The 14,410-nt window shown below is 38.9% G+C and overlaps 1 long non-coding RNA gene and 1 pseudogene across 1 annotated transcript; both read right to left on the bottom strand.

Annotated features, from left to right (window-relative positions):
- Positions 1-4,313: 4,313 nt before the first annotated feature.
- On the bottom strand, positions 4,314-7,912 carry LOC110756012 (putative disease resistance protein RGA1; annotated as a pseudogene).
- Positions 7,913-11,578: 3,666 nt separating this feature from the next.
- On the bottom strand, positions 11,579-12,659 carry LOC148298085 (uncharacterized). Its single transcript, XR_015834418.1, has 2 exons — positions 12,205-12,659; positions 11,579-11,944 (listed from the first exon to the last, which is right to left on the bottom strand). It is a non-coding gene; the product is annotated as an uncharacterized LOC148298085 (long non-coding RNA).
- Between the last annotated feature and the right edge of the window lie 1,751 nt (positions 12,660-14,410).

Genomic DNA, 14,410 nt, shown 5'->3' with positions numbered 1-14,410 from the left:
GGTCGGAATCCGTTCTGCACTCCCAGTACTACCGAACGGTAGCCCACTCCGCGGCGACTCCTGAGCTCCCTGGTAAGACTTCCGAATGAACACGCACGGAGAAGAAGGCCAAGCCCCTCCTCCTGGCGAACTACCGAACAGTAGCCTACTCAGCGGCAACTCTTGAGCTCCCTGGCATGACTTCCGAATGAGCACGCACGGAGAAGAGTGCCAAGCGCCTCCTCCTGGCGGACTACCGAACGGTAGGGCTACCTGGGGACTGCCAAAAGAAAACAAATCAAGCCATCATCCAAACATCCTCGGATAAAGGCTTGGGGGACTCCTGTTTATACCCAAAATGAACAGCCAATAAAGACAGGACACGTGGAGGGGATTGAGCATGGTCAGGGTAGCCTTAGGCACCCGGCCTACCGATCGCTCCATTAGGGCAACGCCCACCTTCTGGAGACGTGTGTTTGTACCGTATCTGACCCTCCACTCGTACAACGACACGTGGATCTTAGAAACTCGCCCAAGTACCCAAGGCCTCGGACAATCGGCATCGGCCACCGATGGCATTGTCTCAAAGCTGCGAACAGCCATTACAGGCCCAGCTCATCTATAATCGGCATCCCTTACCGATTGTAGAGAATCAACCTCGAAGTATCCGCCCAAAATATCTAAAGACTCGTGTCGACCTCAGAGGGCCCTCCCACGAGTCCCACATTGAAAATGAGTACTAAGAGCATACAAAATGCACTCTATAAATAGGCCCCTCCACTACAATACAGGGGTAAGACTTTTAAGCTTGACTTCTATACTTTTATATGGTCAACAACAAGAGCTCTTAAAAACAATCTTACTTGAGCATCGGAGGGTCTTAGGCTGGTTCCACACCGGTTTCATAGACCTCACGAACCTCAAACTCTCTTCTATTCAGGATCTGCATCTATCACTCAATCGATCTGCTAGATCGTCCTCATCACTTGTAAGTTGCACTCATCTCTATCTGTTCAGATTTAGCGTCAACAACGTGGCACGCTCAGAACCGACGTCCACAGCCCCACATCGAAAAACTACAAAGAGTGCACATCTCCCAAGGCCTATAAAAGGGGTCAACCACCCCAAAATAGAGGTAATAAGAACGATCGGCATACTGCTTAATTGAACTGATAGTAAAACTTACTAAATCCCGAACTTACTTAAGCATCGGAGAGCCTTCGGCCGGTACAACACCGGTGCCCTAGGTCTTACCGAGCGTTTCTCCTATTTTGCAGGTCACGCTCCCTTCCGAGGCATCAGGTACCGAAGGCATCTACATTACTAAGTTGACCCTCTAAGTCGCGAAACCACTTTTTGACGTCAACAATAGGTATTAGATGAATCAAGAAATATGTTTCTCAACTGTTAGATCATAAAACACAAAGTGATCAGTCAGATGCATTTCAATACATCTTAGCCAACATACACGTGACTTTCGAAAAATGGGGAAGAAAATAACTCTATGGGTAGCAACTATTTCAGTAGACGATTCAAAAACTACTAAAGTACGTAGTTCCTCAGAGTACATTTTACGAATTAATGACACAAAGGAAGTTTTGCAAATGATCAAAACACCAGATATAAAGTGTTCACAGAGTTTGTGCTTACAAAAAAATAAAATAAAAAATCAGGGCAATCATCAATGTTTGTAAATCAAGCTCAGTAGACCTTCCAAATTCACCATGTCTCTGTCAAGTAGTTCTCAAGGCAGTGGTGAAAATAATCAAAATTTCAGTTATTGGAACTTCCGTAGGCTGACTTCGATGGTTTACATCACTCCGTTCGCTTCCATAGAGTCCCTGAAATGATCAAAATTTCAGTTATTAAAATTAAGGAAAGAGTAGAAACTGCTTGTCCAGTTATAGAAATCAATTAATTTGCATCTTGCAATCATTTTTCGATTCGGGAATTAAATTTTTTGAGAAACAACTAAAGCATGCAGATTAAACAAAACAACAAACGTCGTGTGGCATAACAAGTAAATTAATTTATAGAAAATTTGGCATAAGTTCAATTATGAGGAGAGATTTTGGGTGCAATCCACGTAGAAATTGTTGTTGATCCAAGTCCTTTGACTTTTGCGCCACATAAGATTACATGCCTTTTTCAATTTATTGATATTTACTTTTTTCTTTTTCTTTTTTTTCCAGTTATGCACCTAAAACATAAATAAGGTAAATTATGAATTCGTAAAATTGGTAAGTTATTGATTTGTAGGATATTAATTATCATATTTGATTTGAATTTAATTGCAAATCTATTTATTGAATTCTGAAATTTTCCCAAGGTATACCGACATCAAAATTTGTAATAAGAGTTCATAAAAACTTCATACCTTAACAATAGGCAAGGTACTTATGCATACACCTTGTATGCAGTATGCTAGTAATTAAACTCATAAATTACCTCTGGTCCAGGTAATTAAATCCATAAATTACCTCTAGTCTAGGTAGTTATACCCTCTAGCCCAGCTAATTGAACTCATATAATATCTTGGTATGGATCTTTAAACTCAACTGAGATAAAAATCCATACAAAATTTCTATGGAAAAAAAAAAACACTATTACATGGAAGACATGTACGTATATATATAAATATGAAGCTCCAAAAAAAAACACTATTACATGGAAGCCCATTAATTTATTAATACTAGCTAATTGAAAATTAACTCCAGAGATTTAACAAAATAAACATCAAAGCACCTTTCATACTCATTTGAAAAATCCTCTTCATAGAAAAATTATGATATCATATATGCGAACAGTTACTTATAGTTTTAGTAGGAAGAAAATTACCTAGCGAGTCACCGTCTCAAGATTATATATGCCGCCGAGACAGATGTTTTCATAAATGTGCCTAGCAAGTTTCTCTGAAGATTTCAAAGGAAACAAATATGATGATAGTTGGAATTGATACATAAGTATGCAGGGGCGGACGCACAGAGGGACAAATGGGGTCAGTTGACCCCATGGCAACTGGGAATTGCAGTGGGGAAGGAATGGTGTGACCCCATGGCGCACACCAAGTGCTCGATGAAATGCCTAGCAGAGGAAGAAGAAGAAGCTTGCGCAGGCAGCGCCTGCCTTGCTCGCGCGCGAGCTTTTGTTTGTTTTTAAAACCGTCTGGCCAAAACGACACCGTTTTGGTCCAGGCATGTTAATTTTTTTTTTATAAAAAACCTGGCTTCAAAACGACGTCGTATTGAGCCAGGTTTTTTTTTCTTCAAAAAAACAGAGAACCCCAGCCCATCTACCCAATTCTTCTTCCTCCCATCAGCATCAGTTCTTCCCAAAACTTAATTTTTTTTCTTCAAAATTCCCTCTCCTCTAAAAACCTAACTAATCTCCAACCTCCACCCCGCCGCCGTGGCCAACCACGTCCATAAAAAATTAATGTTGTTGATTCAATATATTAATTAATTAATTCAATATAGATTAGTCTTTATGATTTCCCTTTCTAATATATTTAATTAAATGATTCAATATATTAATGTTGTTGTGTGGGTTTATAATTGATGGATTTAATTAATTATGTGTAGAAAAAATTATCATGGAACGATTTTTTAAGAGAAAAGTGCCTATAGATAGTGAGTCTAATCCGGGTAGTTCTAGTGCAAGTGCCTATGGTAGTTCTAGTTCTAGTGGACAATTGTAACTTGTATTTTTTAGTGTTATTTTCTTCTTGACAAAATTTCGAGACTTTGCACTATGACCCCATGGCGACACAATCCTGCATCCGCCACTGTAAGTATGTAAATAAGAGATTGCTAGAGCTCAATTACCTTCTTTGTATGCGGATGTTTGGGTTCGTAGCATAAATCTTGGCCCACTCTCCATTGCCTTCCTCGTATTGCTCTGCAAGTCTCCGACATCTGCCAATCTCAAGAGTCTGCAGTGGTGTTTTGAAGAGGAAGTCTAGTAGTGCTTTTAGCATTCCGCACCTCTCAATTCTTAACTCAGAAAGGCATGGCATGATTGTAATTTCAGAATCCTCTTTCGTCCACTCTTCCACGCCTTCCCACTCTTCCCAATTCGGAAGGTTGTAAAAGAATGCGAACAATTAGTTTTACTTTTAGTACAAAATTAAAAAGGAAAGTACCTTTTAAAGAAGATGATCAAAGTACCTTTCATACTCATCTCAAGATTATATATGCCACCCGCCGAGATAGATGTTTTCATAAATGTGCCTAGCGAGTCACCATCATCTGTATCTGAAGATTTTGAAGGAAACAAATAAGATCATAGTTGGAATTGATACACAAGTATGTAAATAAGAGATTGCTAGAGCTCAATTACCTTCTTTTTATGCTGATGTTTGGGATCGTAGCAGAAATCTTGGCCCACTCTCCATTGCCTTCTTCGTAACGCTCTGAAAGTCTGTCAGATCCGTAGATCTCAAGAGTCTGCAATGGTGTTTTGAAGAGGAAGTCTGGCAGTGCTTTTAGCGAATTGCAGTATTCAATTTCTAACTCAGAAAGGCATGGCATGATTGTAATTTCAGAAGCCTCTTTCGTCCACTCTTCCACGCCTTCCCACTCTTCCCAATTCGACATCCTGTAAAAGTGGAGTCGTTTCAATTTTGGGAATAATATCAGGGGTGGTGATCTGATTCTGAATGAGGGTTGATCTTCTAATCCCAAAAATTCAACACCGACCTTTCTCACTCCATCCATCGATGATAGGGTCAGTGTTTCAAGGGACTCCAATTTCCCAAGAGGCCAAAGTTCACACTGTGTCTCGCTACCAACACTAAGGAATCTCAAATTGTGTAAAGACAGCATCCAATTGGGCCACGTGGTGCCATTATAATCCCGAATATTTAAAGATTCCAAATCTGGGTGCGGTCGTAAGGCATTCAGTATTTCTACACTACTACTACTACTGTTCGTCCACTTTCAAAATCAACGGTGAGATGAAATAGCTTTTTGTCCCACAATTGTGATTTCTCAACCTCGCTCTTATCTGTCGCATCCCCCACAAGTTGTATTTCCGGACGTCCCTCAAGGTTCAACTTTCTCAGATCCCCAATTTGGAATGCTTCATCGTTGTCACCACCACACTGACACACATCTACTGTTTGTAAACTTGTTAATCTCCCTATCCCTTTGGGCAACGACTTCAGATTGTTACAGTAATCAACATAAATATGCTTTAAGTTAATCAAGTTTCCCATGTTTTGAGGCAGTGTTTCAAGTTTAGAGCAATCATTAAAGCGCAAGGTAGACAAATTGTACAAACCACAAATAGTATCCGGTAATTTCTCCAAAACATCATTGTAAGACAAATCAATATGCCTTAAATGTATCAATTCACCAATCTTCTCTGGGAGTTCTTTGATGGAATAACCACTCAAATTTAATGTCCTAAGACATTTTAATTGTGAAATTAAATTTGGGTCCACTGTAGTAATTCTTGAATCAAAAGTTGCGAGCGTGCGAAGATTTTTGCAATTGTAAGATGAGATAGAAAGTGGAAGTGGACCTTCAGGAACATATCTCAAGGTCAAATGACGAACCTTATCACCCAATATCTTTGATTCATTGGTAGTTTCCTCATTATAATCGTTAATCAAACACTCATTCCTGGTGAGAAATTGTACAAAGTCATGCACAATATCATGCATTTTGCAACTTGTAATTGTACCAGTGTCAGAATCTTTCTCAAAATCTTGAAAAAAAGACTGTGCCACTAAGTTGTCAAAAACTGCATCACCAGTTGTTCCCTTTTCTTTATGTCCTTTCGAAATAACATAGTCTTGTGCCATCCAAAGCTTAATCAAATCATCTCGGTCAAACTCGTAATCTTCAGGAAAAGTGGCACAATATAAAAGGCAAGATTTAATTGTTGGGGACAAATCATAATAACTTAGGAATAAGGGTTGGAAAACTTCTTGCTCGACCTTCCCTAGATCCCATATCTTACTATTCAATACCTCTTTCCATTCTCTCATTGTTCTCTTATTCTGCATGAGACTACCTAAAGTCTTTGCAGCAAGAGGCAAACCCTTACACTTCCTTACAAATTTCTTACTAATATCTCCAAATGCCTTAGACTCATCTACATCCCCATTAGGAAAGGCCATATGATTGAAGATTGCCAAACAATATTCATCGCTCAACCCTTCCAGATTGATCATGTTTGGTGTTGCTCTCATCATATTAGCAACCTCTAGTTTTCTTGTGGTGACCAATATTCTGCTGCCTTTAGCACCACTTTGGATTAATGGTACCTTTAATTGTTCCCACTTTTTAGGATCATCGGTCCATACATCATCCAAGACAAGGAGAAACTTTTTGCCCTGGATGGATCTAGACATACATTGCAAGACCTCATCCAATTCATTTGAACTTGGGGCGTAATCGCCACTAATGGCTTTGGCAATCTTAATCTCATCGAAAGGGTCTGAAACACAAACCCATTTTCTGATCTCAAAATGGGCTTTAACATTGTCATCATTATAGGCTAGTTGGGTCAAAGTGGTCTTACCCATGCCTCCCATCCCTACAATAGGGATGATAAGGACCTCTTCTACGCTACTACCACTCAGCAACTTTGTTATCAAAAGATTTTTGTCATTTTCACGACCAAATATCTCAGACATATTGACAAAAGATGCAGTTTGAGGTCGTTGAGGTTGTTGAGGTTGTTGAATGCCTAATTCTTTGCGTAGAAACTGGTACTTTTTTCTTTCCTCATAAATCTCAGTTAACTTATCATTCAGATCTTTTATTTTCAGAGCAATGTCAAGGCGAAGAATCACCCGACTGACTTTGCCAAAACAAAAGCAACGGGAGAAACTAGAGAAACGTACCTTCTTCTTTGTAACAAGAGCATTTGGATCACCTTCGCTTTCTTGCTTCTCAACTTGTTGTTTGAGAATATCTGTGTTCCACTCATCCAGCACATCCACCATCTGGTAGGATATATCTTTGAGCTCATCCAACCAGATTTTGACAGCTTGATCCGTCACTTGGCGTTGCTCTGCATCCTCAAGCACAGCTCGAATAACTTGGAGAGTCCGAGTGAATTTCTCAACATCTTCCTTAACGTTCAAAACAAGTTTCACCCCTTCTTCTATGTATTCATAGGTTGTCGAGGCCAACCGTTCTAGCAGCATGGAAATGAGCGCATCAGCCATTATTTTGAGCTTTAGAAAATGGTTGGCAGCAGTGTTTATGAACAAGAACTGATTGCAGGATGATTGTTTGTGTTGTGGTGTTCCCTTTCTTCTGCCCAGTTATATGCTGAGTAAGTCTTCAAGGCAAACTCCAAGTCAATTTTAAGATGCATTACAGGGACACTATATTTTAAAGTGACAAGTGTTGACATTATTAGAAAAGAGATACCTAATCTGGGGCTGGTGAGTGTGCCAGACTGTCTTTCTTGACCTTACCATACAAGACAAGATTAACGCCTTGTTGACCTTTCTAGCTTATTTGGTTATGCCAACTTTTAAATCAAGTTTATGTTTATTGTTGTCTAGGGAGATGGTGGGGAATTAAGTTTAGGTTAACGATCCCTTTTAATGTAACAAAAAAAGATAGGTCTTAGATGAATCAAGATATATATTTCTCAGCTGTGATGATTAAGATAGAGGGGACATAAGAAATTAGCAAAATTTGTGCTTGTCCAGTTACAGAGAGAGCCTAACATAATCACACTTTTAGGCTCCCAAGAAATTAGCAAAAGTGTGTCTAAAACAACAACCGCAATCATTTGCTTCTTGCAACCATTTCTCTCAGACATTTTTCGATTCGGGAATTAAATTTTGAGTGCTGCTATTTTCACCCCGTGTCTTATTTTCCCACCTACCTTATCTTCCCACCCACCATGTAAATTTGAAAAAAAATAAAATCTTATCTTTCCACCCACCATTATTCCTAAAACACCCTTAAATTATTAAAATAAACTAATAATAAAATAACATTTAAAAAAATAAAAAATAAAAACAAAAACCCTCTCTCCCCCCTTCCCGACGCAACCCCACCCCCTCAGCAACACTACACTAGCCACCAGCCCCTCCCCCACCTCTTCACACTCCTCCACCATGGCTTGAGCAAAATTCCCAAAAATACTTAGTTATTTGTGCAGAGCTTCTTCAACCTCTACGCGAAATTGCGGTTGAGGGTCAGAGTTGCAAGACGAAGCCATGATTAATACCAAAAAAAGCGAATTCACCTATAGTCTTATATCAATCTGTCAGAGACAAATAACCCAAATAAGAAAACACTAATTCACCACGAATTCAGAAGATAAAAAAAAACATAAACAAAAATCTAGAAAGAAAAAATAGTAAAGAAGCAGAGGAAGAGGCTTTAATCTCATACACCAAGTGCGTTTTTATAAAAGAGAAACGATTGTATTAAAAGGGTGGATAAAGCATCCACAACACTTGATTTATTATTATTATTTTTTAAAATCAACCACAACCAACAAAAAATGAGACCACATGAAAGAATCGAAAAATAAAAACAGAGGAAACGAGGAACACATATTCATTTCACCGCTGCCACCAAATCCAACATAATGAAAAAATGTTGTTTTATTTTTATTTTAGTTTATTGTTTTATTTGAAATGATTTAAAAAAGTTTTTTCCTTAGGTCTTTAAAAGTCATTTTACAAAGGGATAAATTTATTTTAAAATTTTGAAAATAAGGTGGGTGGGAAAATAGGACAAGTGTGTGGAAATAGCATAACTCTAAATTTTTTGAGAAACAACCAAAGCTTGCAGATTAAACAAAACAACAAACCCCGCGAATTTGTCAATACTAGCTAATTGAAAATTAACTCCAGAGATTTAACAAAACAAACATCAAAAGCACCTTTCATACTCATTTGAAAAATCTTCTTCATAGAAAAATGACGATGTCATATATGCAAACAATTACATATAGTTTTAGTAGGAAGAAAAATACCTAGTGAGTCACCAACCATCTCAAGATTATTTACTTATTTATTTAGGAATTCGTGGATCCCACAATGGACACTGTTTGTGCCTGATAAATCACGGCCATAAGCTGGCCGAAGGAGCCCCTTCTCTCAGCCCTGGCACTTGTTCGTAAAAACTGAAACGCAGCGTTTCGCCAGGATACTTCGCCTTCCTAAAGACAAAAGAATAAATGCTAAGGCATGATCATCTCGGCCTCAAGCGCAGGCCGAGGCCGAGGCCGAACAAAATCACGGTCAAGGCATTAAAGGCAAATCATCACGTGACAGCAGGGTCCCAGGCTTCATTTAATGAAGTAGTGCCTGTTTAATGCAGCGAACCCACTGGCCACAAAGAAGCATTTAATGCATGAGGGAATGTGGGAAGTGACTGAAGTCAGGATTTGGTGATGAGGATCAGAGTGATTAGACGTGGACATTCTCACAAGAATTCTGACAGCCTGAGATATTGGTTCACCAGCTATCCAGGCCATAAATGTGTCTCCACGGCCAGAAGCTCAGAACACACGATCAAGAGCGGCGGTCGAGATTCACCGGGATTTCTGGGGTCACACCACCATGCTTTACGATCCCAAATGTTGATTGGACTGCCCACTTGCTCCAATCAGGCTCCACCATGCAGATTTTTAGCCTCGATTACTCCTCCAAAGACTCTTCCTATAAATACAAGACTCGAGCTACATTCAAAGGGTTCAATACCAAAACAAAGCCTCCCACGGAGCAACTTATTTTTTCCTGTAATGCACTTTCAATATCTTTACTTGCTTTCCTAGGAGTAGTGTTAGATTGTAAGGAAAACCCATTTATCAATATATCATACGACCCTTGATTTTCAAGGCGCCGGAGCACCATCCTTGTTGTTCGTTCACTCACCCCATATATCACACGACCGCCGCTCCCTGAGCAGCGCGCCGGAGCACCGCCCAAAACCCACCACCAACACCATCACTCAACGGTCTTGTAGTTCAGGCCGTGAACCTAACAGCCGAGACCATTTCCTCTCTCGGCTACAATCGTTTGATTAGGAAGACGAGTTCAAACAGGCGCACCACTTATCCATCCAACACTCATCAACACATCGACGCACGGTAGACCGTGCTAGCACGCCCGCGCACAACCGCACCGCACCCAAAAGCAAGAAACCGCGTGTTAACGCATATCCCCTCGGCCCGGAACTCCAGGCCGTGAGATTTGCGCGGCAGACAGACACATCATCACTTAACGTCTTACTAAACAGTCAACTTAATAAAAAGCTTAAATTAATCAGATTTGTAAATTGATGAAATTGAAATTTATGGGTTTTTTTTTATGTTCTATATAAACTCATTTAGTTGTATTTTCTATATAAACTGGTAAAGCCCAAGTGACTCGCGAGGCAGGAGTCATGTTACTCATGTGAGGCCAACGGATAACACTGGCTGAAACCTAGGAGACTGCCTTTCTTGACCTTTATTTACTTAAGGAGTTTCTTTGAGCGAAAATTCTAATATACATCAAAGTATTGATACATCAGCTTGTTGGACGGTTAGATTTGAATTTTTTGATCCAATGGTCCAGAATAAATTGTGAATAAAAAAACCAAAAAAAGCACCTAAAAAACTAGGAAACCGGTTGTTGTCTGACGAACGCCCATCTTGCCCCAAAAAGGTTAGATTTGAATTAGGACTAACATCAAAAGACCCCCTCAAGGTATGGGGTCATTCTTAATATGGGTCACCGTAGGGGCGTCTCTACGTTAAGGGCAAGCTGGGCAGCTGCCCAACCCAAATTTTTCTAGAACAACTTCTCCTCTTCTCTGCAGCAACTTCTCCTCTACTTTTCTTGTCTACATCCACTGCTCCTCTTCTCTGTAGCAATTTCTCTTTTACTTCTCTTGACATATAGACATCAACTTCTCCTCTTGCTAGCAATAACTTCTTTTTTTGGCAACAATTATCCTTCTCATTCTCTCCTTTTTAATTATCTTATACATCTTTAATTTAAAATTGAGTATTATAGGGTTTAGGAATGAATTAAAATTTGGGAATTTTGTTGAAATTAATTAGGGCTTTAATTTTAGGAATTTTGTTGAGATGTTTGATTTGTTGTTGGTATTTTTGAGATGTTTGATTAAATGCATTGATGCTATTATGACAATCGGTTTGTTTCTGTTGAGATGTTGATTTCTCTTCTTGGCAAAATCTTCCTGAATCTCCCATTGTTAAGCCTCAAGTTGAAAGAGTTGATAATCAAAGAGTCGATGATGATCAAGATTTTAATATCAATTATCTTAAGTGTGATTCAGGATTACGTTGTAGTGTTTGTATTTGTTAAACTTTTATTTATGATAGAGATGCATTGAGGGTAAGGCTTAAAACGTCCCTCTGACTATGTGTATCTTTATATGTTTATTAACGAAATCCACTCGTACCGTCGAGTTTAGTATGTAAGTTTTGCCTAGCCGACTTTCGAATCCTGGAACCGCCACTGGGTCACCGGGTTTTAATTTCATCATTTTACACCCCATAGTTTTCAAATTCAGTCAATTTACACCGTCCGTCAAGTTCACCGTTAGATTTTCTGTTAAATTGGTGATGTGGCAATTATGGTATCCACTTTGATGCTGATGTGTAAACAAAAATAATAATAAATTCTTTTAAAAAATTATTAAATTAGATTTTTTAAAAACATTAAAAAAAATATATTCCCCATTCTCTCTCTCTCTCTCTCTCCTCCTATCTCCCTCCCTCTCTCTACCCTGAACTTGAAAACCCCTCCCACATCTCCGACCCATCTCCGATCACCTCCCCACCCAACCACCATTGAAGCCATAGAAACCCCACCCACATATCCGCCCATCTACGACTCACTATCTAATTCTCTTCCTCTCTCACTGTGTCTGGGTCGGGTCCACCAGCCAATCCACAAGGACTGCTCTCATATTAGCATTAACATCTTTCTGACCCTTCATGGCAACGGCCTTCTCTTTGGTTCCACCTAAAAAAACCAACCCATTATTCATGGTGAGCCTAATCCCCAATTGACAAAACATTAAACCCTAATTTAGAGAATTCACAAACCTACTATACCCAAAATCAAAATTAACCAAAGACCTACCAATTGGATCTTAATGCTTTATAGCCAATTTCACTATAAAAATTGAAACCAAAAACCTTTTCCCAATATCAATTTTAAGTTGAAAAGTCCAAGACAGTTCTGATTATCAAGTAAAGAAATCAAAATCTAAAGAAACAAACATGGGATCTCGACTTCCCCGATCCTGACGTCAGCGCTACCGCCTGTCCAAGCTCATCACCGAAGCACAGAAGGAAATCAACAACTGCTTCAATTCTCTGAGCGATAATCTCCTCTTCTCCATCACTGAAGTAGAGAGAGGGGTGGATAGGCAGGGAGAGAGAGCCAGAGCAAGAAAGGGAGGGAGATAGGTCGGATATGTGGGTGGGGGGCAGAGAGAGGGAGGGAGATAGGAGGAGAGAGAGAGAGAATGGGGAATATTTTTTTTAGAAAATTCAGTATAAGTCCAATTCTTATGACAGAATTTGGGTCCAATCCACACATTTGTTGTTAGTAATTCAAGTCCTCTGACTTTTGTGCCATGTAGGATTACTTACCTTTTTAAAATTTCTAAGGTTTATATTTTATTTTCTTATTTTTTTAATTTATGTTGTGCTTCCAATTTTGCCCCTAAGATAGAAATCGGGTAACCTAAAAGACAACAGAATATCAGAAATCGCGTTAAAAATCATTAGACGCCAAGAATAGAAAGAATCGCATAAATCAAATCTTCCACAATCAATTATGGTCCTGTCAAGCCGATTTCTGCAGATTTCATGCTTCTTAATTGCCGAGGGTTTTGGGTTTCATTTTAGAGTTGAATTTACCTTTCGTCTTCTTCAATTGCAGCCGGTGGAAGTTGCCGTCGTTTGGGGATTCTCACCTTGCTTCTCCATCAATTGCAGTGCCTGTGTTCCAGGTATGTTGTATATCTACCTGCTTCTTGAACGAATTTATATATGTAACTACTGGTTCCTAAACCAATTTCTTTTTGGTTTTGTTTTGTAATTGAACCTGTTAGTCTTTGACGATAACTGAACCTGTTTCCTGAACGAATTTCTATCACACCCACTGTGTATAGTACCTATGCCATAGGTACACACTCAATGGGTTACCTGTAGGGTAGGTCTACGTGAAGTGCCATATCCAATCACAAACTGATAGTTGTTACCACTGACAGATTTCGGTTGAAAAACTAGAGCACATGCATAACCTTTATAACCAAAGGTTTCAAACACTTCATTATATGCTCTTATGGATGAGTGCTTTATCTAATGAATAGACATGAAATTTCTCTATTGCAGATTCATAAGCCAGAACGGTTTAATTACAGATTCATACACATGATATTTCTCTATTACAGCTTGGGTCCAATGGGAGATTCTTGGTTACATATTCATAACCCAGAAGGGTTCAATTTCATTTCCTTTTGATCAACAGGAAATGAATAACACGCTGCTCAATGCATTCAATGAGGCTTTTGATGAAAGGTACAAAAAGCACTCTAATTGGGTCATATATGACGGAAGTTTAAGGAATAAAGAATACTGAAGTTGTTTTATACCAGAAATCGATTAAAAAGAGTAATGAAGGTGCTTTATACCACAAATCGATTAAAAGAGTACTGAAGTTGCTTTATGTAAATAGCACTCTAATTGGGTCATATATCCCTGTTTCAGCCCAAGATTGGCAAGTATTCCAGAAATCGATTAAAAGAGTACTGAAGTTGCTTTATGTAATGAATAGACATGAGAGAACCAGCAAAGTTTAGCATAATTGAAAGGCAACAGCCAACACTCTACAACGTTCACAATCTTAAGTTGTTAATAATCATTCAACAACACTCTACAACACTCTACAACTATAACAGACGGCCACAAATCAAAACACATGATGTTTAGGATTTTACCACAACGTACCTATAGCATAGTTACAGTTTCAGAAATTACCTATACAACAGGTTGTAGTTGATGATTAAACATAGTACTGATATTTCTCTATTACAGATTCATAAGCCAGAATGAGAGAATTTACCTGGGATACAGATATTTCAATTGACGAAACAGTTTCTGATAATCCAAAAAAATCGGGTGATTCCATATGTAATCGTGATTTATTAGAAGGAACCCACAAATCTTCCCATTACGGAAACAAAAAATCAATGAAAATTGGCTAAGACAGAGCATGACTTTTGAGTTTTCTGCGATGTGGGGGATCTGAGATATCAGATTTGGCTAAGTGTCCTTTACTTTCCATTTGTATATAATGGCAGTAGTCGTAAATAAATTAAAATTTGGGGCCACACTATTTGCTTAGGTGGCTGCACGATTGGGGTTTAGGACTGGGATTAATAGGTAACAATTACTGTCCTGATATCAAATTGTATTC

Source organism: Prunus avium, chromosome 1, assembly GCF_965620075.1.
Source record: "Prunus avium chromosome 1, drPruAviu1.hap1.1, whole genome shotgun sequence".
NCBI lineage: Eukaryota > Viridiplantae > Streptophyta > Magnoliopsida > Rosales > Rosaceae > Prunus > Prunus avium.
The sequence above is the reverse complement of the archived record's forward strand: the minus strand, read 5'-3'. Positions and strand labels throughout refer to the sequence as shown.